Consider the following 27,810-nt stretch of genomic DNA (forward strand, 5'->3'; position numbering starts at 1 on the left):
TGGAACGAACATCTTACCAGTGCATGGAAGATAGCCAATGAAGAATATGTTTGGCTAATCCCAACAACCAGTGATTTAGTGCAAAGATGTTTACTATTTTGGTGCCCAGTAGGATTCATGTTATGTTACCTCGGTTGTGGAACAGTTTCAATACGCTGCTTAAATTTGTATCAGCTTCTGGAGCTGATACAGTGTTCAGGAACTTCCCTAGCTGGCTGGCAAGTATTGTAGTGAGAAGTGTTTGGCAATTGGTGAAGTCATGGAAACTTACTGTACAGGTTAACTGCTGGTGTTTGTTTAGTAGATTTCAGTACCTTGTTGAGGTCTCAGTCACTGCCCTGAGGAATTTACAATCAAAGATACGTAGAGATAACAAACCCGCATGGAGTTTACTTGGCTGAAAATTGTTAGCCAAGGCAAACAGGACACATGAGGCATGACAGATATCATATTCCTTGCATTCCAGTATTAGTGAGCCAGTGAACCAGTGAAAATAATATGAGTATTTAAAATAAATATAGGAGGAATTAAAATGGCATTAGGACTGGAGGGATACGGTAGAAAATGAGGTAACTTGCATTGTCCAGTGAAAGCTTTAAAAGGGCTGGATTTTTATGTTCAAAAATCATCTGGAAGTTGGAGATAGGATTATTTTATTTTTCAGAGCAAACTATTTACACAGAAAAGTGGCCCAGAAAGGGTCGAGCTTCAGTATTGTGTATAAAAATCAGGGTGAGAGAAATAGGGTTTAATCCTGGAAGATTTTCAATTATTTATCAGCAGTTTGAAGATGAAAGAGCAGACAGAAACTTTGTGTAGGAAATTACTTACCTGACTGCCTTCAGAATAGTGGTTTTTTTTTTTCTTGAAAGCAATTTGTCTCATTTGGTTTATCGGGTAAATGACAGCCCGGTCCTGAAGCTGAGTCACAAAGTGTGCAAATTACTTGGCACCCTCGGTGCCAGCCTGCTCTGTGCTCAGTTTGCTCTATTTCGAAACACGCTACTTCATCACGTCGGTGTCAGTACTTCATGGAGCATTCAAGTGCAAGTCCTGCATAGTTGTGTGCTAAAATAGGCTATTGAATTTCAGTCAAACTTAAAGCTGTCCTTTCTTATCTCATCTAAAAGTGATAGCGATGTATTTCATCACTTACAAGAGAACCACAGTAAATGAATTGAATGTCTTGTCAGCAAACTCATAGTTATCTATATAACACAATTGTTACAGATTCATCATCAAGGTCACTACAATTCTTGCTGAGTTCTACTGAACAAATTTATCTTGGCTTTGTGAAGTTAGATGGAAAATATAAACAAAGCTAAAGAAATAATTTGTTTCTTTACTTTCAAATTTTAAGATTGATAAGGCAGATGAATTGAATAAGTCCTGATTTGCCTTATTCAACTTCTGCATGGTCTGGATTCCCACACCTTTTTTTACATCAGTTATGAGTTTTCGTATTTAATTTTTCTGTATGAATTGTATTTGCATTTATGTGCTACATTATTGCAAGACTTGGCTGAGTTTACATTACATTTTCTGTTTTGTTTCATTTGGCCCTTATCATGTTTATTCTACAGCATTGTATATGTTCTCATTTGTTCAGATGGCAAAAGCCTCATCAGAAAATGAGTGAAAAAAATGGAAAGGAGAGAACAATAATCTTCCCAGTCCCAAAACCTTGTAAAAAGAGTTTTGGATTAAGAACCCCAGAAGACTGATGATATCGGGAGCTTTGAAGACATAAACTTAAAAGGGCAAAAGGAAACAACTTAAAAACTGGTAAATAGAAGGAAGAGCCATCCATATAGTTAATAGAAGTAGGCACTGGGGCAAAATGAAGAGAAGGAAGGCTTAGAAAGCCTTTTCTGAAAAAAGTAGCTATGATGCGGGGGTAGGGGGGAAGGTGAGGACAAGAGGTGTGTTAGAACTGTCAGAAAGGCAGACGCTTTTATTGAGAAGTTGTAGGAATGAAAAAGGGTTTAAAGATAATAATAAAAAAAGCCAGGGTCCTGAGATTTCATTAATAGCACTTCTTTAGAGTATGAAAATATTCTCTGCTTTGAACAGGATTTTACCGTGGTTAATAACTGTGTAGATTACTAACTTGTGAAGTAACATAAACCTTCCTACATTGTGGTTTCTTTCTGACATGCTTTCTAAGGTGAAATTTTCTGTGCAAAAAGTCTGCATAAACAGTTCTCCACCTGTCTGGATTAGCCTTTGACAGACTATAAAGAACATTGAACATAAATGATTATTGAGTGATCCAGAGCATGAGATGGCATACATATGGTCTTTGCCCAGAACAGGACATCAGACTCAATGAAGGTTATTTTTTAGAATAAAATAAAATTAAGTCTGGTTTTGGCTGTGAGAAGGAAGAGGGCTGGTTACTAATAATTGGGTTTATCCTGTGTCCAATAAAAATAGATTGAAGTTGTTCTATTTTGTTATTTTTTACATTCAGATAATTTCAGTTAGAATAATACTTCCAAGACATCTGTGCATTAGAGTCTAAGCAAGCTCAGGAGTATATTTTAAGTCAGATGACCTCCCAGTATTGATGAACCTGTGGATTATTCTCCTATTCAGTTTCCTAGCAGCAAAAGCTAGTGGGAGGAACAGCAAAGGGAAATATCACTTGAAGAAAAAACCCAAAACAAACGAAAAAAAACCCTGAAGAACCCAACTCTACACGAGCGGGAGGCAGCTTTAGAGTAGAGGCAGTAGACCACATAATCAATTGGCTGTAGAGCTGTGCCGAGTTTCAGCATCCATGCAGGGACAGGAATGACTCTCACACGTTGATGCAATGCACAGTAGATTCGATTTATTGCTCTGCTTGCGTGGTTATATACATTTTTCATATCTGTACACGTGATCACGCTTATTCGGATAGGCTACAGACATAAATCACGCTCTGTTCACATGCCCCACATTCCCTTATGATTGGTGACTATGCACTAACACCAATAGCAACAGACCGCCTCCACGTCCTTGAACTCATCTTGTTTTTGCTAACCCACATCATGTGCACTATCAGAACTTTCTCAATTGTTATTCTTAGCTGCTCTTTCCAGCGGCCTGTCCAGCTATGCTATCTGTTTCGCTTAAGCGGCCTAGTCATGCTAACTCTCAAGCTACATCGACCCCAACAGAGCTAGGTAGGAGTTGTGGCTGTATTACCTGTGACCTGGACAAAAACTTCTTGCTGATGGGAGTCATAGCAGGCTATTTGTAACCTGAAGCTAAATAGCCCATTAAGGGATCATGCTACTGCGTTGTTCTACTATCTCTGAAATCCTTAGCAAATGGGTGTTTAACTAATAGGTTTAAGGAATAGCACCTTTTTCATGTTCCATGTAAGGTAGCTGTGGAGTTGTAAAGACTTGCAGGTGGAGCCCTGACAATCCTGACTTGCTCTGGATCATATTGTAAGCATCTGTCGTATGTGATAGTGGTAGGCTCAGCAACATCTTTTCGTGGAGAGATTACCAGCGATGCACACATTTACAATAGGTTCTTCCAGATTCTGGAAAACCTGAATGATGAAAATGGTCCCTAGGGCTCAGAGTTCATTTCCCCTTTCTTTCTTGAGGCAAGAGTACGAATGAGGAAGTTCACAGCTGATGGTGCCCTTCCCGCAAGTGAATTGTTTCCTTCTTTATTTCCTTAGGGCTTTGTAGGGCTTTTGTACCTTCTAATTCAATCTAAATCACTGAAGCAGCAATGTATTGTTGAGAGCTACCAAGTGCCTTGACCCTTTGCTAACCCTTTGACAGAAATATTTCAGACTTCTGATTTTATATTTCCATTGTTGCGTCCCCACATCCTGGGATCATAAGGTGCTATCTGGCAAAATGCAGTTTGGGATGAATCAAATATGTGCTATGGCACTAGTAATATGGATTGGAATATCTCACTGGAGTCCCCATAATAATAATAATAATAATAATAATAATAATAATAATAGTAGTGAGTATGAGTCAGTGCAGGAGTGGCTAAGATTAACTCAGAGTTTCAGGGAGCCAAGGGATGATTCATCCTTTGAAAGAAAGAGAAGCTGCTAATAAACATTAATAGACATTTTCAGTTTTGTTTGCAGCATACCATCACTTGCTATAGATACCGGGGAAACAACATGAGGAACGGAGAATATCATACCACCAGCAGCTTTGTAAGCAATGACTTAGTAGGTGCATGCTGCGTTGTTGCTGCTGTGGGTATCGGCACTCTCTAGAGCCAAGATTCAGCAACAAACTTTGCTGGTTTTGCTGCTGCAGCAGCTGACTGTTTTTCCAGTCCTTAGACGTGTTGTTTTGCACTTGAGATTTGCTGCATTTCCTTGAATTACTGTATGTTAAATTAATTTGTCAAGAACAAATATGTTTAATTTATAGTATTTAAGTAGCAAATGACTCGGATAACAGGAAAGCCACTCTGAAGTAGATTCACTGGGCAGGAGAAGGACTTTGCTCTCCACAGAGCAGGGGTGTTTGCTCCTCTAACTTACAGTAGTTTTTGCTTATCTGTCAGATCATTTTAAGTGGGATGAAACCTCATGCTGCTCTGCCCGCTGTGACAGGCCCTCTGAACCCCTGCTGCCTGGAAGCCATCCTCACAGCTCAGCACTGAATGGTACTGCTTCCAGCTCATGGAGAGCTCGCTTACTTCAGGTGAACAACAGCGTGACACTTATTTAGCTCAGCTGTCAGACAATGTCTTGGGCTTCCTTGCTGGTGTGTCCACTTGTAAGAGAGCTTTTAGGCTTTCTACTCGCTGCAGGTGTTTGAGTTGTCTTTATCTGGCCAAAGAGAGGTCAGGACGAGACCCGAGAGTATCATGATAAATTCCAGTTGGTATCCAGTGTGATACAGAGCTTTCTGCCCTCAGGGATTTTGTTCCTCCCTATACATTGCTCAAAGTGGAAACTAGCCTGGTGTGTCACAAACTGTCATATTTTCCTGGTATATTTAATGCACATCCAACTGCTGCTTTTGTTGTCTGTGCAGTGCCTCAGACCGCGGTGGCCGCTGCTTTGCCTTTGTCCGACCAAAACAGTTTATTCATTTTTTCCAGTATCAGGTGTTTAAGTAGGTCTTGGCCCACTTCACAAACATTTCCAGGAAAAAAGCTATGTCAGGCACTTTTCTAGCACCAATGCACTGCTTTCGTGTGGGTCACTGTAAAATTACTTTTTTCAATACATGCTCTTAAGCTGTATTTTTTGTTCTTTATTATCGAGAAGAAAAGGTACCGTAATTTTCATTGCAATTCATCTTCTGCATTACTGGTTTCTCACTGACCTTGTAGCTGCTTTGAGGTTACACTCACACAAACAACCGTCCAACATTTTTCTCAGCTTTCCTATTTGTCTTTTTGAACAGAATTCTCCACGGAGAAAACACCTTTGTATCTGTGAACTCAGAAGCACTTTTGTAATTTGTCATCTCTTTGAATGCTCAGATATCTCAAATTCAACGTGTGCACTGTTAAACGTTCGCTAAATTCCTCCTCTTCAAAAAAATGATTGGCCTAAAACCTTGAGGGCTACGTGGTTTATGTCTGCTTTCACTGGAGAAAATAAGTTTAAAAAAGCCCTGTAGAGTACACACCTGCTCTTAGCATTTGATAATGTTTTACTTTCATGAAGTCAAAAATGTTGAGTAGATAGTGATTTCAGAGGCACTGCTGGGACCCCTCCTTTGTGATTTTTTTTTTTTTTATTATTATTTTTTTTCCTCTTTTCATGGCTTATAACAGCCTGGTTTATAAACTGGGCTGAGCTGCCTCTATTGCATGTCTGACCTATACCTTGTTAAAGTATTTTGTTTGTTCTGATTACTTTTTTTTTTTTTCTGTGTGAGTGTACAGGTTTTGACTGGGATAGAGTTAGTTTTCTTCTTAGTAGCTTGTATGGGGCTATGTTTTGTATCTGTGACCGAAACAGTGTTGATAATACAGGGGCGTTTTAATTATTGCTGAGAAGTGCTTACACAGCGTTAAGATGTTTTCAGTTTCTCTTACTGCCCTACCAGTAGAGTAGGCTGGGGGTGCCCAAGGAGTTGGGAGACAACACAGCTGGGACAGCTGACCTCAACTGACCAAAGGGATATCCCACACCGTATGAGAACTGTGCTCAGCAGTGAAAGCTGGGTGAAGAATGAGGAACAGGGGATGTTTGGAGTTATGGTGTTCGTCTTCCCGAGTAACCATTGCGAGTGATGAAGCCCTGCTTTCCTGGAAATGGCTAAACAGCTTCCTGCTGATGGGAAGTGGTGAATGATTTCCTTATTTTGCTTTGCTTGTGCATGCAGCTTTTGCTTTACCTATGAAATTGTCTTTATCTCAACCCAGGAGATTTCACACTTTTACCCTGCTGATTCTCCCTGCCATCCCACCAGGGTGGAGAGTGACCAAGCAGCTGGGTGGGCCCTGGCTGTCAACTGGGGTTAAACCATGACAGTAAGTTGTCTTGCTTCAAACTTTCCTTGTCCACTCTCTCCTAATGAACTTGGGAGTACTGTGCTGCATGTGAAGATTTTATTGGTCTGTCCTTCTCGCTTACTCAAAGGTTGGATAATCCTTGGCTTCAAGTGAATTATCTGCTTATATGGAAAATATTCAGATGACACTGTATGGGTAGCTACCACGTAAGATAGCACAATGGAATTATCTAAAAGACAGATGGAATTAAGATCTTATAAATATTATTTTGTTTAAAATAAATGTAAAACATTACTTTTGTGATCAGTGAATACTATCATTTTTTTTGCATTTGTGTAGCAGGTTTTGTTACATCAGTAAGGCACCTGACTAGTTATGTTCCATCTAGCAACTCTTCTGAAAAGAGAGTTGTATTATTGTAATAAAGTGTGTCATTTTAGTGAATTTCTATCCACCACAGGCACCAGGAATCTTTCTACCTTGGAAGCTGGATTACTTTGTACAAATACTTTGTTTTTCTTTCTCACACTATCCATTTATTACGTACTACTTCTGTGGCATTTAGGCAGATTAACTTTCCTTTCAGATTTGAGTACACACACGTAATATTTGTCTCTTTCCCAGGTAGAAGTGGTAAGCGCTATATAAATCAGATACTTCCTAAAACCAATTGTTACTCAAGAAAACTGTGCAAGTTTTCCCAAGTTGAGACATCTTTCTCCATACCTTCTTACAAAAGTTGTGTCAACTCTATTTAATTAGCATTGACGTGATATCAACTGACGATTGTACAGGCTGTTCAGAGTCCTTTGTGTTGCAATGCTGTGTTCCTTTTTGTTGTGGGATGACTGGATTGCTCTGCAGTACTGGCCTCTGTCATAACATTAAAATTTAACCCTTTCATGTTTCAGAAATAATGGGATTTGCCAAGTACACTTCTGTGTAGTGGTAGAAACCTTCTTTTTTGGAAAGTTTGCAGCTTGAATAATTTGAATGAAAAAAATGGTAACCATTTTAGGATTCCTGGACAAATATTTCTTAGACAACAGTTAGCAACATCTATGTATACAACAAAGCTCACATTGCTGAATATGGAGTAAGAAGAGAAGGGAAAGAAGAACAGAAAAGAGAGATGAGATTTGTGTTGTCTTCATGCTTGTCATTGTTTAACCCAGCAGCCGGCAACCAGGCCCACACAGCTGCTCACTTGCATCTCCCCCTGCGGTGGGGTGGGGAGGAGAATGGACAAAAAGTAAAACTGGTGGGTTGAGAAAAAGACAGTTTAATAAGACAACAAAGAAATGTATAATAATAATAATGATAATAATGCGTAAAACAAGCAATACACAGTGCAATTTTTTTCTCACCGCCCGATGACTGGTTGCACAGACAGTGCCCAAGCAGCAATTGCGGAACTTGCAGATTTTTGCGGAACTCATGGAAAAAGTTCAAACTCACAGAAAAGATTGAACTCACTTGCCCCCCTGGCCACCCTCCATTTATGAACTGAGCATAACGTGTGGTATGGAAAATTTCCATTGGCCAGCTTCGGCTAGCTGCCTGGCGATGCTTCTTCCCAGCTCCTGCACCCCTGCTCATTAGCTGTATGGGAGACTGGAAAAAAGTCCTGGATTTCTTAGCAACAACTGAAAACATCAGTGTTATCAACATTCTCCTCATACTATATCTAAAACACAGCAGCTACTGGGAGGAAAATAAACTCTATCCCAGCTGAAACCAGGACAATGCTGAAGATAGTTCATGTTCTTTGTAAGGTAGAGAAATCATTGAAAAGTGACAAGATAATTTACTGTTAAGCAAAGTATCCTAAAAAGTACTGAGCTCTCAAGCAGATGGAGTTTGTTGTGTTTTTCTTCTACTCTAAACAGTTGATTAATTCCTTCCAATTAAATGTGTGTTTCAGAGTGGGAACATTCCTGTGGCCTTGTGAAAGCCAGCCAAACTTGAGGTGATTCATAGTAAGACTCTTCTGTGTGGGGATCCTGAATTAATGAAAATACTTATGGAAAATAATGCAGATATCCAACATCCCAAAAGTCTGAACAGTTTTGTTCAAATTCTTTTTATACGGTCTGCTTTTATTCATCTAATTCTGCATGCACACTGTACATAAGATGATACTGCTATGTGAAAAGAATGTAAACATTATACTTCCACTCCTTCTGTTGTGTAATAAGTCTTCACATTGTTTTTAGTTTGGAAAACTAAAGTAGGTTAGTTACTAATTATTTCTTAAACAGAATATTTGGCCGTGTAAGTTATTTTGGAATTTTGCATCTCTGTGCTGGCTCCCAGTATATCTCATACTAACTGTGAGGTATTTCCCTTTACTTTAAGAGAACTTGGTGGCCTCTCTCTTTGCTGTCCCTCTTCTTTCGTTCTCAGCTGCAACATGTCCATCATCTCTGTCCTGATATTGATTATTAGTTCAAAAAAGTGGTGGGAGGAAAAAACAAGAAAAAAAAAGCAAAAATCAACTTGTAGGTACTTATGCTTTTGCATGTATAGATGCAAAGAATTAGAGGAATTATTTAGTATAATCTACTGAGCTAGAAGCCAATACAACAGGATGAAATCTGTAAAATAAAATCAAGATTTGAACACGTGGAAGCTTCTGAAGAGTGAAATCTGTGAAGAAAGTGACATTTTGAACACTTGGAAACTTCTGGAGAGTGAAATCTGTGAAGAAAGTGACATTTGATAGAAGTTGTGGAAATTCCAAGATGGTGGATTTTCATAGGACAAACTACACCAAATCTTGTCTATAAAGAGCAGCCTGAATTGAGATACGCTAGATGATCTAATCCAGCAGGTCTGTCTAGGGTTTTTTTGGATGGCATAGAAGGACTGGATGCCAAAGATATGGAAAAAAGTTAACTATGAAATCCTATACTAATGTTCTAATTATCTGATGTAATAATATCCAGCAACAAGAGGAACATAAGCTGGTGTTAAGGTGAACTGCAAAATAAAAACTCACTCCAAAGTTTAGTCTAAATCCTTCTACTAGGTCACTTATTTCCCATTCAATACAAGAACACATTTTCATTGTAACTTTTCATTACCTTCCTTGGAAATGATGTTTTTTTCACAAGGAATTGGATTTATGTGACCTCAAATATCAGAGAATAACATTTTTGATGCCTATGATGGAGCAATTTAAATGAGTTTACAGAAGACAATATTATTATACAGCTTATTTAAACTTACTTTATGCTAAATTTTCTTTGCAGTTTGCCCAGTGGGAATATTCAACACTCACATTGAAAAAGCTTTCCCAATTCACATTTGAGATTACATTGAAGAAGATTTGACTTCTTACAGGTAAACAGAATACCAGAATTGTGGAAAAATTTGAAATTTTTCTTCTCTTGACTGCTTTCACATCATATCTCTAAAAATTAGAGGCATTTTAGGAAGGTCAGAATGACTTTTCCAAATTATGTTGTCTGATGCTGAGAAGCAGCGCTAGGTTCACTAAAGGCCTGTAGATAGTCACTGGTAAAGTGGAGAATATAAGGAAAACTACGGTGATACTGCTAGTACATATCTGTAGAAAGTTGCATAGTAATTTCTTCTGAATTTTAATGATGACCAAACACACTGAATAATTTGAACCTCATTGATATATCCTGAGGGTTATTGTAGAGTAGAAACTTTGTACAGTTTGTTTCTGTTTGGTGCCATTGGCAATCCTGTACTAGAAGTTCGTGTCCCTTAGCTGGGAAAAAGAACGGTGTTCTATCATTAGGCAATAGAATTGAGCAAGAGATGGGATCTTGTGCTGTGGTGGAGAAATGAGATGTTTATTTGGAAATACACCAGAAGGTCAAGAATTTTTGTGTAACATCAAAGCCAAAGGACTAAAGAACAGGCTGCTGTTTTGTAGAGGTAGCAAGATTATTTGTATCTTTTACAGTTTGAGGATAGATATCTTCTAGGCATGAATCAGTTTCAGATGGTGAGAACAGCTTTCCATGTTGATAGAGATATCTCGTTACTGCCACCTGCTTTCTTCTGATAGTGACAGTGACTGCTATCAGAGACAGGATATGGAAGTTTGAGAATTCTTGTATACTCTGATATGTTCACTGTCTACATAAAGCAAGGGAAATATTTTCACTCTACATTACTTTTAGTTTTAATGGAGAAAACAGATCCAAAAAGACCAAATGAGAAGTCTGTGTGCCAGAGAAGTACTTCATAAAACATGCAGGAGAAGCTGCATGCATTTCAGACATGTAACTTTTTAATTAACTTTTCTTTCCTCGCCCTGTAGGCAGAAGGAACAGAAAAGACTATGCTGTCCCACTTTTTCGGCTTTCACAACAATTTTAATCCCTGTTTTTCTGTTTAAAAAGAACAAACACCGTGAACCAGCTACTGAACGTTCCAACTTATGTCATATGCCCGACTACAGTCAGTTCTGGGGTTCTGGATCTGCCCTGTTTACAGTGACTGAAATGGATAGACTTTCCTAGTTTATTGGATTTGTTTCTAACAGTTCAAATTACTTCTCCTGCATCACAATCCATTTTATAATGTGGAAGTGTTTTAGGAAAAAGAACAAGATTAGCGTAACTGCTATACAAAGTGTTCCCAAAAAGCCCGGCAAACAAAAGGCAGCCAAGATTGCGACAGATAAGGAATGTCCTTAGGAACATAGCTCAGGGCTGTTGTGACTGGTGACACTAAAGGCAGGAAGTAATATTCCTCCTGGATGCTTTTTAAATACAGGAGCAAAAGAAGAGTCTGGTGACTGTAGGTACGGTGGGTGGGAGATGCTGAGAGGTCATCTAACTGTCTGGGTGATAGGATGGAGATATCCCCATGCTTAAGTACAGCAAGAGCTTTTGAAAGGATGAATGATTTTTGTTTGCATGTGTATGAATTCATAACTCCTAACTGTTAATTTTTTTTAGGACGTTATCACTGATACACCAACATCTGAGATGGAATTACATAATGTGTTAACAGCACTTCCTTTCTTAACAGTCAAATAATGTGGTTGGATGTCCCTGTTCTCAGGGTCTGAACAGTATGTTCACAGAATTGCTTGGAAAAAAACTTTGTTTCTGTTTCCATTATGTCAGCTACAAGAAGTACGTGTAGAAGCTTTAGGGGTTTTAATAATTAACTGGAGAACTGTCTAGATTGATTAAAAACCCCAGACAAACACCATGTATATGAAACAAATTAACCCTGCTGAGATATTAAAACAATTTAATCTCCAGAACTTTACCTTCTTTAGTATGGATCAAATAATGTATATGTTTATCTCTGTGTGTTGTTTTCTATGATTAATTTTCAGCTTTTATTTACAGTTCAACAAACAGTACTTTCACTGCTTTCTCAGGAGACTTTATTATTTGTATTTGTATATTATACACGTGCTCTTTAATCCCTATATAAATATATTCTTTGTAAGGAGAAGTATCTTGCTATTGGGTTTTTGACTCAATCGCATGTTTTTCATGTTGTATTTCACAGTTATTTCTTGCAAATTCAAACTGACATCACGTGTAGCAAAAAAGTATAGTTTAATGCTTATCTGGCCATCTCATTTTCCAGTTGCATGTTTCCTGCAGTTCACTGATTTTTCCTGAATGTTTTGAAAAACGAAATTTTATCTGTAAATATTCTCCTTTACTACTTATTCTGCATTTAAATTAATTCTTCCCCAAATCTTTGTTTGTACTAAACCCGGAGAGCCAACCAACTGCTTCCATTTTAGATTCAGACAAGCAGCTTCTAGAACAAACAGAAATGAAGTTTTGGTGAGATAAACAGAGTTTGCACATTACAGGAACTCTTCCTTTAAGATTCAGTCTGCAAATCAAAGTTCTTAGACTATGAAATGACAATACTTGGAGTGAAATAGTCTTCTGTAGGGTAGCTGGGAATCGCGTTAGGGTTGGTGGTAATCTCACAGGTTGTTTTATTTCTTAGTGTTTCTCAGAGGAAGTGTTGTTTTGCTTTCCTCCGCTACTCAAATGCTTGCTAGATGCAAAGGGCAGCACAGGTTTGTATAAAAAGGACAGGCCAAGTGGTTACAGAGCTACCCAGAAGTTTGTTTCAATGCCCCTGAACTGTCAGGCATCCATATGAATTTTGCCATGTAAAATATCATATCTCCATTAAAGCAAATTGTAAAAGCCCATAGATTTCTTGAAGGTAGGATTTAATCTTTAATGTCTCCCTGTTTCAGGTCCTCCCCTGTAGATTATAGTCATTCTTTACTGCATGACCAAGCATACAAAATAAAGAATATGCTTCATTAATGTGAGAATGGGAACTGTAGTAAAACATAAGATACCAGTGCAGAATGTGATTGCAAGACTGGGCTTTCTATAATTTATTTAATTTTGCTTTAATTTCTCTCTGTCTTGATCCCCAGCGGGATTATGGATAGTGCAGAGAAAAATTGTGAAGTAATCAGCATTCCAGAAATCATACAGTGGACTCTGGAGGAAAGCATGCAAGCAAATTAAGTAATGCATATTTCATTTCATTAGTGGGTAAAAACTATGTTGATCAGAATATAGACAAAAGCTGGCAGTTGGCAATTTTTGTCTCAAGGGAAACAAAATGTTCAAGTTGAAGCATTTAAATTAAATAAAACCCCCCTTAGATTTGTTTAAACGAAAAGTTTTCAAACTTGCTTTTGTAACGTTTAATTTCAATTTTTTTAAATAATTTATAAATATTTTTCCAAAGAAAGAGTTTAGTGACAGTATACGGACATTTTACTCCTGTCAAGTTCTGTGGGGAAAATTTAATTCACGTCTCGATGTTAAAAGGAGATCAGGTAGTTTCCAACACAGCCTTAAGTCAAGAATTACTATTGCTAGCTAGAATAATGTGAATTTAAAGTTAAGATACTCAAGGTCTTGTGGAAGTGGTGTGGAGTCTTCAAAAAACTAGCCCAAGATGCTACTTTTAGGGAAACTTGCCACAGGACTGTAAAATCGTGACTGCAAGTTTCATCGCATTTTCGTGAAAAGGCTTGTTTTTTTCCTCTAGGTTGCTTTTCCTAGAAGAGGCTCACCTACATAAGCCACATTCAGCAAAAGTCTTATTTCTGAGAGAGACGTTCTTGGGAAGTGTTTTGAGAAAGATTTTTGATTTTGCTGTGGTATTAGTCATGTAAATGTTTAGGGGCTATGTCAAAACAAGAGCTGAGTAAGAGATGAAAACAGAAAACATTGTGTAAAGTTTCTGTTGTATCTTTTTGTGTTATTTGGAATTTCCGTTTTATTCATTATGACCACCATTATTCACTCTGTTTTCTAGTTTGATTTTTAAGTCCCTTTGCCAATCCTAGCCAGAAGCTGCTGGGTACTGTAACTTGTGAAAGTTCCACCTCTTCATTATGGGCAGTTTGAGAAAGAGGTTTAGGATCAGGGTCAGTGGTTTGGTAGACCCAAAGACAGAGTAAGAGGCTCGACAAGCTCCTGGATAAAAGAGGCACTTGAGTGTGGTCTAGCAAAGAACAGTAGGAGAAGAAATGAGGTTCAGAATTACCTGTCCTTGTAAACACAAACCATTTTTCATGTTCTTGTACTGTCTTTTGCTGAGAAGAGCTTGTTGGGAGAAGACAAAGACAGGGCAGTCTGCCTCTGCCTGTCAACCACTTAGTACTTCATCAGCTTTCCCTGTTTCTCCCTTCACACGCTAAGAAGGCCATGTCTGCAAACATTCTTGTAGCGGGAAGTTGGGTTTTCTGCAGTGAACTTCACTTAAACTAGGGCTACTGATTTTACACTGTACTATTTCTGCTGAGAACAAACTTCGCGTGGAAATGTCCTAGGAAGTGGGAATTTCACAAGGCATTTTACCTGCAATGTTTTTCTCCATCTTCTCTTGATATTTGGTTCTTGGACATTTCATAATCTTCTGTAGCATTGGCTGGTGCAAGGTTTCTAGTGAGAGAAAGGACGTTCATATTTATCAAAAAATGTTTTCATAGCATACCACAAATCACAGATTGTTTGGAAACCAAGGATACGTGGAATTTTATGATTACAATCATACAAGCACAGAGAATCAAAAGAATTTATTGTAACAAACTAGCAGCAGACAGCTAAAAGGCAGAGAAAAACCATGAAGCCATAAGAGAGAAAATCACGAATGTACAATTTAATTCCCCCAAAATTTCAGCAGCTCCACACTGGCAAGTGCCGTCTGTGGTTTGGAAATTAAATATTATTACAAGTTAATCCAGTAGGCTTTATTCCTCAGGCTAAGTCTGAGAAAGAAAAGCAGAACATGCAAGCCTGGTCATGTGCTTATGAACACCTTCCTGCGTGGTCAGGATGTGGGCTTGCTAGTCGTCCTCTTCCTCCATGATCCCATACCAGTGCTGAGGCCGGTGCTCCCTAGTGGTATGGACTGGCTCGGCCTTCCGATAGTTGAGTAACTCACATGCTGTGGGCCACAAAAGGCTGTAGAGAAGCTCTTGGGTTACTTGTGCCACTTTATCAGCAGCTGGCTTGTTTACAGGAACAGCTCGCTGAGAAAGGCTGTGCTGTGACCAAGTGGGATGAACATCTGAGAGTGAAGGAACAGGGACAGCGTGGGTGAGTCAGGTTCTTGATTCCGCTTTCTTTTCCCTTTTAGCCTGTCATCCTAGGTTTCAGCCCTAGCTGTGTATTTAGCCATGACCTCTGAAGCTGTAGCTTTTCAATTATCTCACTTTTATTACTCTTGTTTTATGCAAGAAACAGGAGGTGGCATGCATTTGTTCCAGTTTTTCTCATGAACCTTGTGTAGTAAAAGTGATCGTATGTAAGTTGAAAAAAAAAACCAAGCCCAAACCAACAAGCACACACATGGAGCTATCTAAAATACGTTTCTTTTTTCAAAAACTTTTGAATTACAGGGTCTGTGGTACAGGTGACATGCTTGTTACTACATATTGCCACATATGATAGCAGAAACATTGCTTTTCAGCCTTTTTCTGGAGCTTCATCCATAAGAATGAGATGTGACATTCAGAAACCTGCCTGGCTACTTTAAGTGTTTGCAACAGAGTAAGAAAAGAATGGTGTGCTCTGTTATGTAGGTGTTTTTAAATATTAATAGAGAGAAATTATTTTTCAACTCTTTCCCCAACCAGTTTCTTCCCTCCTAAAATATATCGTACATTGAAGCCTAATGTGTTTGCAATATAGTATGATAAATGTATGGCAACTAGTGTTCATGAGAAAATATAAATCATATATGAAAATCAGTTACTAGTTAAAAAATAAAATTGCTACTCCTACACAATAGAGTAGTCGCAGCACTTAGTTATGCAGGATCAAAGTGAGTTTCACAGAATCAGAATCACAGAATCACAGAATAGTAGGGGTTGGAAGGGACCTCTGTGGGTCATCTAGTCCAACCCTCCTGCCGAAGCAGGGTCACCTACAGCAGGCTGCACAGGACCTTGTCCAGGCGGGTCTTGAATATCTCCAGAGAAGGAGACTCCACAACCTCCCTGGGCAGCCTGTTCCAGTGCTCCGTCACCCTCAGAGAGAAGAAGTTCCTCCTCATGTTCAGACGGAACTTCCTGTGCCTCAGTTTGTGCCCATTACCCCTTGTCCTGTCACTGGGCACCACTGAAAAGAGCTTGGCCCCATCCTCCTGACACCCACCCTTCAGATATTTGTAGGCATTTATAAGGTCCCCTCGCAGCCTTCTCTTCTTCAGGCTGAACAAGCCCAGTTCCCTCAACCTCTCCTCGTAGTGGAGATGCTCCAGTCCCCTCACCATCCTTGTAGCCCTCCGCTGGACTCTCTCCAGTAGCTCTTCATCCTTCTTGAACTGGGGAGCCCAGAACTGGACACAGTACTCCAGATGAGGCCTCACCAGGGCAGTGTAGAGGGGAAGGAGAACCTCCCTTGTCCTGCTGGCCACACTCTTCTTGATGCACCCCAGGATCCCATTGGCCTTCTTGGCAGCCAGGGCACACTGCTGGCTCATAGTTAACCTGTCGTCCACCAGGACACCCAGGTCCCTCTCCGCAGAGCTGCTCTCCAGCAGGTCCACCCCAAGCCTGTACTGGTGCATGAGGTTGTTCCTCCCCAGGTGCAGGACCCTGCACTTGCCCTTGTTGAACCTCATCAGGTTCCTCTCTGCCCAGCTCTCCAGCCTATCCAGGTCACGCTGAATGGCAGCACAGCCTTCTGGTGTATCTACCACACCTCCCAGTTTGGTGTCGTCAGCAAACTTGCTGAGGGTACATTCTAACTCTTCATCCAGGTCGTTGATGAAGAAGTTAAACAAGACTGGGCCCAGTACTGACCCCTGAGGGACACCACTTGTCACCAGCCTCCAACTAGACTCAGCGCCGCTGATGACAACCCTCTGAGTTCTGCCATTCAGCCAGTTCTCTATCCACTTCACCGACCACTCATCCAGCCCACACTTCCTCAGCTTCCCCAGGAGGATATCATGGGAGACTGTGTCGAAAGCCTTGCTGAAGTCAAGGTAGATAACATCCACAGCTCTCCCTTCGTCTACCCAGCCAGTCATGTCATCGTAGAAAGCTATCAGATTGGTCAGGCATGATTTCCCCTTGGTGAATCCATGCTGACTACTCCTGATAACCTTCTTTTCTTCCACTTGCACTTGAGTTTCAGTTCCAAACAGGTCATGGATTCTTGAGAATAAATGATATGAGCTCCAGCCGGTAATGCTGGAAATATTTTCTATGATGTAACAGCATACATTACCTTTGAAGCAGAAGTGTTTTGCCCTGAGCTCCCTACCTGCCCAGGAAAATGAAAAAAGCGCATCTAATACTCCCTAGTCTCAAATAAACCGAGCAAATTCCGGATTGTGTTTATCACTGACAATTAAATTTTCATATGAAGCATTTTTTTATCTTTTGGATAAAATGAAACTTCTACTTTTCCCCTTAATGCTTGAAATTATTAAAAACATTTTGAACGTGATGCTAGCACAGCCAACAGTGTCTTCTGAGAAATAAGATTACCAGGAAATTAGAAGTATGAAAATATTTTGCTAATTAAGAATTGGATATTTTCATGTGAGGAAGCCTGCCTTACTAAAGTAATCCCGTTTAATTGCTCTTCCCTCTTGAAAATTGTCTGCTTTTGCAAAGCAAAAAAATACTAAATCTCAGTAAATGCTGTAGCAGGGACATATGAGTGTAAGTTCCCTCTGTGGCCTTGCAGTCCATCTTGCCAGCTTGCTTTCTAAGCTTGCGGCTGAGTTTTCGCCATCATTTGCCACTTGTAGGATTAGGACCAGACAAGGATGTACTTGTTGCATAGTTCAGATCAGCTGATCAATTCCTGCTGGTGCGTGGGCCAAGAGAGAGGAAGGCAGGTGTGGTAAAGTCCCCTGACCTCCTGCTGGGCAGAGCTGATGTTGGAGGGAAATACAGGCATTCTGATTATTCGACTCCATTCCAGCCTGTCAGGCCTGGAGTTTCCTTAATGTAGCAGCATATTGCTGCCTAGGAAGCCCTTTGAAATCTCAGACACCTCCTGTTCACAGCTGATTACAGCCCAGTTTAGGAAGAAAACTCCTCCTTTTCTGAGACTGAATTAGATGTGTTCTTTCTGTCCAATGAAAGAATCTAGAAACAATGAAAGCATTGTGTGTGGTGTCCTCATGCTGCTAGTGGCACTGTTGTTTTTCTGCCATAAACAGAAGTTTCCTTTCGTTCATCAGGATGTGCACATGGAAGCAAGACCTCTACTGTTTCAGGCAGTGGCCAACCTCACAACTGGTTTCAGGTTTTCGTGTTGTTTGGTTTTGTTGTTGTTGTCGCCCCCCCCCCCGCCTGTTACCCTACAGTCAGCACTGTTGTTTTCCGTTACTTGGTACAAGACCATTCTTCTGTGTATAATTTCTAAGCCTCTAGATCTGGCATGGGAGGTGGAACTTTGCAGCCACACTCAGTGATTGGAAGAGAAACCAAGAGCTTTGTGTCCAAAAAGGCATTTTGCCCTTCTCTTCCTTCTGACCCAAAGCCTAGAACTTACTTGCTTTTAGGAAGGAAATTCCTAGCTATCCACTGTACGATGGGTCTTTATGCCATTGCTTGCCACCATCTGCCAACGAGTAATTTGTCAACAGATTAGAGTTCAGACTGGTTGTGGGATGCTATGGTGGTCTGCAAGGGAGTAGTTCCAGAAGCACCGTAACATGGCCCATGTACAGGGTGTTAAAAACGTAATGTGCAGAACCATAGAACAGGCCAGGTTCGAAGGGACCTTTAAAGAGCATATGGTCCAACCTTTCATGGGAAAGGGAGCCTAGGTGAGATTGTCTAGATAATGTAGAACATCATAGAGTTCTCTGTCCCAGAGGAGGTGCCCCTAACAAGGCTTTCCTGCAGCCTGGGTGGATTCTTGTCTGTCTCCTTACACTTTATTCTCTTCACTGGAACTGGTTCATGTTCTTCCCCCGTAGGAATTTTGTCACTTCATCTCTCAGGCTCTGGACTGATCTCCAGCCAGTGGGTGACAAATTCCTCTTCAAGTTTTTTATTTGGTCATCTGGTGAATGCATTTCACCAGAATTCAAATGAAACTAACCCAATACCAGTCTGAATCTAAATAATGGGGGGAAGCACTCCAATTCTGTGCCTGCTGAGGTGACCTCAAGCTCTACAGATTAACTTCCTTCATGACTACCTTTACCTTCTCATCCTTGACCATCAGGCACCCTACCTCAAAGTGTAAAAACATGAAGTTGTAGGTGTGGAAAGGTCAAAGAAGAAAAATTAATAATGTGATTTCACTTCAGCCTGGCAGTAACAGAGCATGAAATTAAAAACAATGCTTTACTAGATAAGGAAGAACCGATTGCATATAGAGAGGGCCCAGTCCTCAACTATCAAATGTTTTATCTGACTTTAACCCACATCATTTTGAACAGGAAACTGAGAAAAATCTGTTTCCTCCAGATCATGTTGACGTAATGGTATACAAGGTAATTAATATTCTGGATTTCAGCCTGGCCCACTGGAATCCTCAAAGGCAAAATGAGACAAGAAAGCAAGCAAAACATTTCCTTTCTTTTCCAGAGAGAGGTAAATAGGAACAGCTAAGCAAGCTCTGACAAGCTTTAAAATCTGATATGAAATTGGATTGTATTATACCACCTAAAGAGGATGCCAGAGTCATCAAATTGATAAGAGTTGGCTGTTCCACTAAATAAACCTCTGTTTTAGGAGGAAAAAAAATAACAGTTGGTGACTAGAAACTCTTTTAATCCAAAAAATGAAATGCTAGGAGACTAAAAACTGGTGCTTTAAAAAGGCTAACCATTTGCTAGACATTAGAGGAAGCAAAGCAAATAATCTCTCAAGCATTTATTGGTTTTTGTTGATCTCGAGCCACTTAGTTAGGAAACAGCTCCCAGAGGTATGAAATCTGGAGGAAAAGAGAGGAACAGATCTCTGAGTGATGGTGACCAATTATTTTAGTATTACATTCAACTTTTGCTTAAAAAGAAAACAAATGCGCTTGAAGTTTACTATGCTTTCCCCTGTCCTTTCCCTAATTCAATTAAGTGGATGGAGGGAGAGAGCGAGACAGACAGAATGTGCTTTCTCTGTCTGCATGGAGGTGGCTGTCGGTACGCAGCAGGCTGAAGTTGATGGTACCTGTGGTGAATTGATTGAGTTTGCTCCTGTGATCTATCTACCAAGTTCTGCTGTCAAAGAAGATACAGTATCCTGGTGGATTTAAACCTGTTCTGTAAATCAAAAGTGTGATCTATGGCAAGAGGTTTGCTTTTCATCAGCTTCAAGTCTTTCTCTTTTATTTGGCCACAAGGTAAAAGGGTGGTGCAAGATGTAAAAAAATACGCTGATCTCCACTGGATTTAACGAGTACAGTTTAAAACTAATTTCATACAAATTTATCACTCCATTTCATTTTTTTTACATGCGATTAGAGTTGTGTATCCAACAACAGATATGCAAAACCCTCAAGTGCTGCCAAAGAATACAAGTTATACAAGCGAGCATGTCACAGGCTGACTTAGTGACTCAGATCTTGGCAGCTGCCCTATAAACAAAGCTACTGAATTGGTTTGAATCTGTCTAATCACAGAACTCCTTATGCAGCTCACTTTCAAAGATGTGCTTTAAAGAATTGCTAGAGAGTGAAAATTTGATCAAAATGCATGAATTACTAATGAGTTGAAAAATTAGAGTAGGCTTTAGAAATCCAATTATAATAGCTGTATTTCAGTCTCTGAGTTTTAATCAGACGTGAATACATGCTAAATCTAAAGCAAAGATTTGCAAGTCAAAATGCGCTCTCTTTCTGTATTACTGTAATTTGCATTTCTGCTTTGGGACTCAGACTCCCACTCCTGTGCCAAAAACCACTGTCAGAACTGCTGATCACCTGCAAAAACTGATTTCAAATAGAAGGCAAATATTGAGGATCCAGCAGCGTAGGTTGCTTTGCGGATGATTAGAAGCCTGTTCGTACATTCTGAGTGTTTTAAATATACAAAGAGGAACAGCAAGCGAGAAAAAAGTAAAGTACTGGAAACCGATAGCTATGATTCTACAGGTCAAATCTTTCCTCAGGGTTATAATATTATAGAGGTAGACGAGTTCCAAGAGAGGGTAGACATGCTGCTTATTAACTGTTATTTGCCAGTTTATAAAAGTATAAAATGCATTTATGCTCCAGAGTTTGATAGCAATGAGTGTTAAGTATTAATAATTGTGGAGGATACATTTGCTAGCGTAAGATTACCGGCTTAATTGACAGCAAGCCCCCTTAACCAAATCCCTATAAATTTTGAAACTTTGGAATGGTTACTATACTATAATGGTAGAGTCTTTGTGGGTTGATCTTTGTCTATCTGCACCTGTGACTGTAAAGTCTCATGACAGCTCTTCCTCCTTTCATTTCTTCTAGAATGTTGTTTATTGACTTCCAGAGCTGGGGACTCTGTCACGTCTGCCCGGAGGGGAGGGAAAGAGTGTATGTGGTCAGTTTGGTTTGACAGTGGCATTTCATTTCGAAATTGCATGTGAGATCTCAGTTTATGAATATTTTCAACTACCATTAGCAAATCTTAACAGTTTGTCGCATGCTTTGGAGCAGCTTTTACTGTTAGTTAGTGCCCAGGTCAATGTAAGTTAACAGTTTCTTCTGCATTTTCTCCAGAATTGTGCAGCTCAGAAGATGTGACCCAATACAGTTGGAGATGAACTTTAATTTTCTGTAGGCCAAAAGTGACTTTTAACTGAGTTTTTCTCTGAATATCCAGAAAGTAAGGGAAGCTGGAGGCAAAGAGCTAAGACTATGACAGCTCACAAAGCCGGCTTTTCTCCAGGAGGTGGAGAACAATGTCATGCAGGAGGCGTTGGAGTTAGGCAGAAAACTCCGACTCATTTCTTTGGGGGCTTCTTGCGTAGTTCTTGCCTTCCCTGACTACAAGTGCTGTCCAGAATGCTTAGTGCTCACAGCAACATTTGGCAAAGAGGGAAAGCTCCACACCTGAAGGACCTGTATGCAGTTAATGCCTCAGTATCTCATGTATCGGTATCTCATGACTGTATGTGTGCAGCACGGAGCTAGCCTCTGATTCAGTTGAGTAGCACACTGGTTTCGGTCTCACTGCAGTGGTGGGATCTGAGCGTCTCCCTGAAGCTGGGCGTGCCTTTTCAAGTATTGCTTTACATACAGATGTTTCTGCAAAATGACTAATGGTTCAGTGCCGAAGTTCCATTTAATTTGAGAACAAAAATGTGTTGTTGTAAATGCAGCACTAAGGCTTGAAATTTACAGAAATTAAACACAGACAGTTTATTTAAAAAACTATGATTGCTTTTCAAGGTATTATTAATTGAAAATGGCATTAACAAAGTTAATATATTTCTAGTCCCTGCGTCTGTGAAACAGACCCCACAGATCTTTGTTGGCGCCCTATAGTATTTGAATTTATGCTACCAACATATTTTCACGGTCAAATGTTCTAAGAAGCTCTCCTTGGAAATGATGTTTGAGTTTCATTCCAGCGTGCAGAGTGATTACTGAACCATTTTTCTTCTTTAAGCTGTATAAATATTTTTTTCCAACAGTTTATGGTATGATGACAACTGGAGGGAAAATTAGTGGCCAAAAGCAACCTTACTATTCATACCAATATGTATACAGCCTTTCTGTTGCTCGTACAAATGAATCTTGCTCTTTTAGCCACAGAGTTTCCACCACGTACGTGTCTTAGACAAAGATCTATATTGGAAGAAATAGCTATTTATCTTCAATTCAGCAAAGTAGTACAAACTTTATAATTTATGGAAACATTTTGTTCTATGCTTGTTTTTTTTTGAATGGCTGACATATTAGACATAATGAGGAATGACAAGGAATAATGAGGCTACTCAGATGCTATATTTGATGATTTTTCAAGGGACACAGTCCCGGAGGTGGGCCTCCTGAACACATTTTTGGTTTTGGCCACTTGGTAACATAATTATTGGGATTTTTTTATGCAGAACTCACTGTTGCACTCAGTGGACAGTTCTCTTCAATAAATGCAGTGGCAATGTATGCTCTCTTCTACTGAAGCTTGCCATTATTCCTTAGCTTTCAAAGGGAAGTTGTTTTTTTGGGGTGGTTGGGGTTTTTGCTTTGTTTTGTTTTCCCCTTCTACAAGTAAAAGATAATACTAGCAGCTCAGAGACCAGGAGGAGAAAAACCCATATGAAAAAAAGTAAATTCCTCCTGCTACAAAGACTCTGTCATGAAATATTTCAAATATGTCCAGTGCATAGGATCACAAATATTTCAGTGACTGTGAAATTGATCCATGATAATATATAGAATAATATAGAAGATCTTATAACAGAAAAGGCAATAGATTTGCCTCAGCAGGTGGAATTTTAGAGATACGTAATGAGTTAAAGATTTTACATCAGTTAATGTGTGATTATTTGAAGAGTAAATCTAATTTTGATATAACTCAGGAACTGAGAAGAAAAATGAAATTGCGAATTTGACTTAGGCTAGGTAAAACCTGCTCGATGAAGTGTAGCTTATACAGATTTAAACATGAACTTCACAGAAAGGATTCGGCAGATGAACATCACTGAAAAAAAAATGCTTTACTACTTTTCTAAAAGTTGCCAGCTTCAGATACATGCATAAAGAGTTTATGTTGCTCTAGAACAAAAGACAATTTCTATTGTATTGTGTATTCTGTGAGTGTGTAGATATATAGATATGTATAGGTGGAGATATGTATGTGTGTGTGTGTATATATGTCTATAAAATTAAATTGTCCTGTACAGAGGGTGTAAAAATGAAAGTGTAGTAGTCCCTGTATGAAGTCAATACGTACATTTCTTCCTCTAGGAAAATGTGAGTAGGAGTCGAAGTGCTGGTGCAGCATTGAGCATGCGTGAATACCTAGCTGCATTTTCTCTAGCCTTGCATTAATACATACCAAGAAAAGTAACTCTCTTAAATCAAAACAACAGCAGTGGTTTTGATAAGTGTCAGCTAATCTGTAAGCATTGCTGAGGGCGGAGTATTTAAACAGCCTTACAAAAGCAGAGGAGAAAAAAGCTCCATGAAGGAACACTGTATCTGTTTGAAGTGAAATTGCCAGAAGGTTTTCGTGCAAGGAAGATGATTCACTTTTGTAACAGCTGTTCCAGAAGAAGTGGCAGAGATTTCAGTGTTCTCTGCCCATCTGTGGGTCTTTCTTGAGAACTGCAGCATTCGTGTGCATGTGAGGTGAACTCCTTGCAGTGTTAATTGCAGCAGTACTTCTTCAAGGTCAAACGCTGTACAAGATTCTGAAGCATTAGTCATTTTTGTGAATAGGAATGGCTAGATTAGCTAAACCACTATTTTTCTGAAGAGTTTTACATTCCTGTGTTCCAAAAATATCTTTGTTTCCTCTTTTCTTCTGTGGGTTTTGTTTGCCGCGGTGGGAAAGTGCGCTCAAAGTTGTGTTTGTGCTTTTTTCTGAAAGCAGGCAGAAGTGTGCTCGTCCTCATGTCGTGTAGTAAAGAGTTCACAGCCGTGTCACTGAAAGCCTTATTTCCTATTTAGTTTTTCAAGATTGCGGCTGCTGAGGGAAGCTTGCATTGCAAAGAGAAGAATGCTGCTGAGATACCTTGGGCCATTTCTGCGGAGCAGAGCATCCTGTGAGCTAATAAACTGGCGTAACAGTTTGTCTGAAATCAGTGAAATCAGCAATGTCTTAAGAGAAGATGCTCTTGGTGACTGATGAGTTTTGGTGTAGCTGGAGAGTAGTTCACTACTAAAATGCTGGTGTTTCAGATAGTCCCTTTGAAAGATGCAGGGAAGGAACTGGCAAGTCAGGGGATAGATAAGGGGTCAGACAGATCTTTTGCGTTCTTCTGGGATGTCACTACTAGGAATTTCTGCTTCAGGAGGCTAAATCTAGAGCCTTGAACCATCCAGAAATCCTGGACCAGATGTCAGACCTGTCACGAGATGATCATCGTGTCCTGTGTGGCCTCTCTTCAGGGTGAGAGCAGGAGGGCGAGAAACCCTCTGATGAAAGTAAAAGCTGAAAAAGTGCAATTTGATAGCAAGAAATTAATTCTGCCTCTGCAGTGGTAATAGTCTCTGTAAGATTTGCCCAGCAGATGCCAGCAGTGAAGTAGCACAGAGCTTGTGGATAAACAGAAGGAGCTGAACATGTAACTGTTGCAAATGCTTCGCTGCTTAAAGCATGATTGCTTGAAATAGATGACTTTTTTTTCATTAAGGTTAATTTTTACTGTGAAGATCCTAATTTATTCTCATAATCCGTGAGAATAGTGCGTTAGACTGTCTCTGTATACAAGTCAGAAAACATTCAGGTTTAGTTTGGTCCACAGTTCATAGTAATGGCCTTCCACATAAACAATGGGAAGAACTGACGTATTTCAAAGATGTTTTAGGTTTAGAATTTTTGCATCTTATATATTTTTTTACCTGAACTGCTCTCTTCCTGTTTACTGTCCTCTTCAGAGTAAGAGCATAACTCTTCTTGTTTACTGTCCCTCTCAGTTTGAATTACAAATTTGACCTGACATTAAGCTGTTCTTTTTGTACTGGAGGAAAAAAAAAAAAATCTAAATCATATGGTATTATCCTTCACTTTCATTGAACCATCTGGACTCCTGGAGCCAGAGCTGAAAACTGTCAACATATCTTGATGCAAAGCAAATAGACTTAGCTAAAAGGGAAGTTCGAGCTGGAGAATCATCCTGTAGAAAGTTTAGGGCAGTTCAGCACTGGAGGAAGGAAATCATTATCTGTCAGAAGAGCCCCATCCTGCCCAGAAGCCATAGCATTAGTTATTTAATGCTGTTCCTTTAAAGATTCGGCTCATATTCAAGATTTCAGTGGAAAACAGATTTTGGTTTTAACTAAAGTTTATTTTTGGTTTGCTGTTTGCAAAACTTATTTTCCAAACAAGCGGAAGAGGTCTGGTCTCTCGTTTCAGGACTTCCTTAATTTAGGGAAACTACAAGGAGGACTTGTTACTGCGCAGATCACCCCCTCAATAGTAAAATTGATGCACATATGATTTTATGATACATAGAATGCAAGTCAATTCCAGGTCCTTCTGAACAGTACAGAATATGATGCGTTATTCACATAATTATGTTGATGACTATGGTTACGTACCTTTTCAAAAAGATTTCCTTGAATCAAGTCTTTAAATAGTACAAATAAAGTAAGATTGTCATATCACAGTGCACTTGAAATGCCTTATGATTTGGGCTTTCACATAGGATCATAAACACTGGAAAAATGGAGTTCACTAGTTATATTTATTCTTTATCCTTAAAAGATTCCTATTTGAAACTGTAAAGACCCACTGAAAAGTAAACTTATCACAAGGAATTGAACGTTCATTGCAAATAATAATCGTTATATGAGTCTAGATTATTCCTTGTCACTTTATGTTCTTGGCAATTGGTATTTCTCATTTAAAATATTTATTTTTCCCTTTGGCTGAGTTTACCTAAAAAGTTAGAACAGTCGTCTTAAGAATGATGATCTCCCAGGCAAAATAAATTAAGCCTTGGAATTATGTCAAGACTTTTAACTGAAGACGAAGTTTCAAAACAATCTTTGTGCAGAAATGAAACTCACTTTCTTCCTTTAACTCATCTTTCTGCCTATTGCTTCCCTGGGTGTTTCTGTCTGTAAATCAAACATATGTTCTTTTTCATGCTTTCTGGAAGACTTCCAAAGGTTGGGGGGAAGTCTTACAGGAAACCTTTCCAAAACATATTTAGGACTTGTTCTTCCTGTGCAGATAAAACCATCAGATGTGTTTGAATACACACTAACTGAAACTGGAAAACTGGGATATTTGATTTGAGGCACTTTTTTTTTTTAATTAGAAGGTAGAAATTTGATGGTTATTTTTTCCTATTAGAATTTGAATTAAGAGGTTTACTTCATTGCTACTTCCTCGATTCTTGCAGTGAGTTCCAGATGTGCTAATAATTAGAGATTTATCTTAGTATAAATGTTTATTTGATCAAATGAGCATGTATTGCATTCTGAGACTTCCTTATCGGATTATCAGACGGAAGTGAATGCAGTCTCTGCCTTTCATGAAGTTTTCTGTATGGCATTGATTTGAAAACATCTGTCTTTGAGGTACAAAAATAATCCAGAAGAAAAGGCCTATACGTCAAAGAAAGATGCGGCTGTAATTCTTTCCAAGATATAGGCTCAGAATTTCCAAGTGTCCTGGAGACTAATTGCCTATTTTATTAATCTAAGTTTGTCTTGTGTGACTATTGATACACCACAGATGGAATCCCTTCTTAGAATACTGCCAATTCACAGAATCAGAATTTTGTACCAGTGTAATACCTCAAGTTGCTTGTGCAATGTCTGAAGTGATTGGCTCTAATTAACTTTAAATTTCTTTCTGTTTTTTCTTCCTCCAGGGAGCGTACATTGGACTTCTGGCCTTTTATTTCTAATACTCTTAAATTATATATTCTTTCATTGATCCCTTGGAAAACTCAACCCTCGCTGTTAAACAGCTGTTTCTTTGGGGATAGCAAGTAGCAGAGATGAACAAAAGCAGTCAAGGCGACAATGTATCATCAATATACATACTGTCATTTACAATATTCCCATTGTTATTTAAAGTATGTTGTTAGAAGAAGCTGCTGAGTTACTATCTAACAGTGTGATGTTTGCTAATTACATGCTTTGCATATACTATCATTGTTATTAAACCTTCTCTTGTTTGTAAACTATTTTGAAATGCTGCTTACCGAAGAGAGAAGCAGAGGTAGCTGATTGTTGGTGTTAGGACCTAACTAAAGAAGCGTGCTGACTTTGAGTT

The 27,810-nt window shown here is 39.3% G+C and overlaps 1 long non-coding RNA gene across 1 annotated transcript; it reads left to right on the forward strand.

Annotated features, from left to right (window-relative positions):
* The first annotated feature begins 1,586 nt into the window (after nucleotides 1–1,586).
* On the forward strand, nucleotides 1,587–27,695 carry LOC142361459 (uncharacterized). Its single transcript, XR_012764087.1, has 5 exons — nucleotides 1,587–1,785; nucleotides 4,543–4,682; nucleotides 8,378–8,422; nucleotides 9,708–9,798; nucleotides 27,404–27,695. It is a non-coding gene; the product is annotated as an uncharacterized LOC142361459 (long non-coding RNA).
* Nucleotides 27,696–27,810: the final 115 nt, after the last annotated feature.

The sequence above is a fragment of the Opisthocomus hoazin genome, chromosome 5 (assembly GCF_030867145.1).
Source record: "Opisthocomus hoazin isolate bOpiHoa1 chromosome 5, bOpiHoa1.hap1, whole genome shotgun sequence".
NCBI lineage: Eukaryota > Metazoa > Chordata > Aves > Opisthocomiformes > Opisthocomidae > Opisthocomus > Opisthocomus hoazin.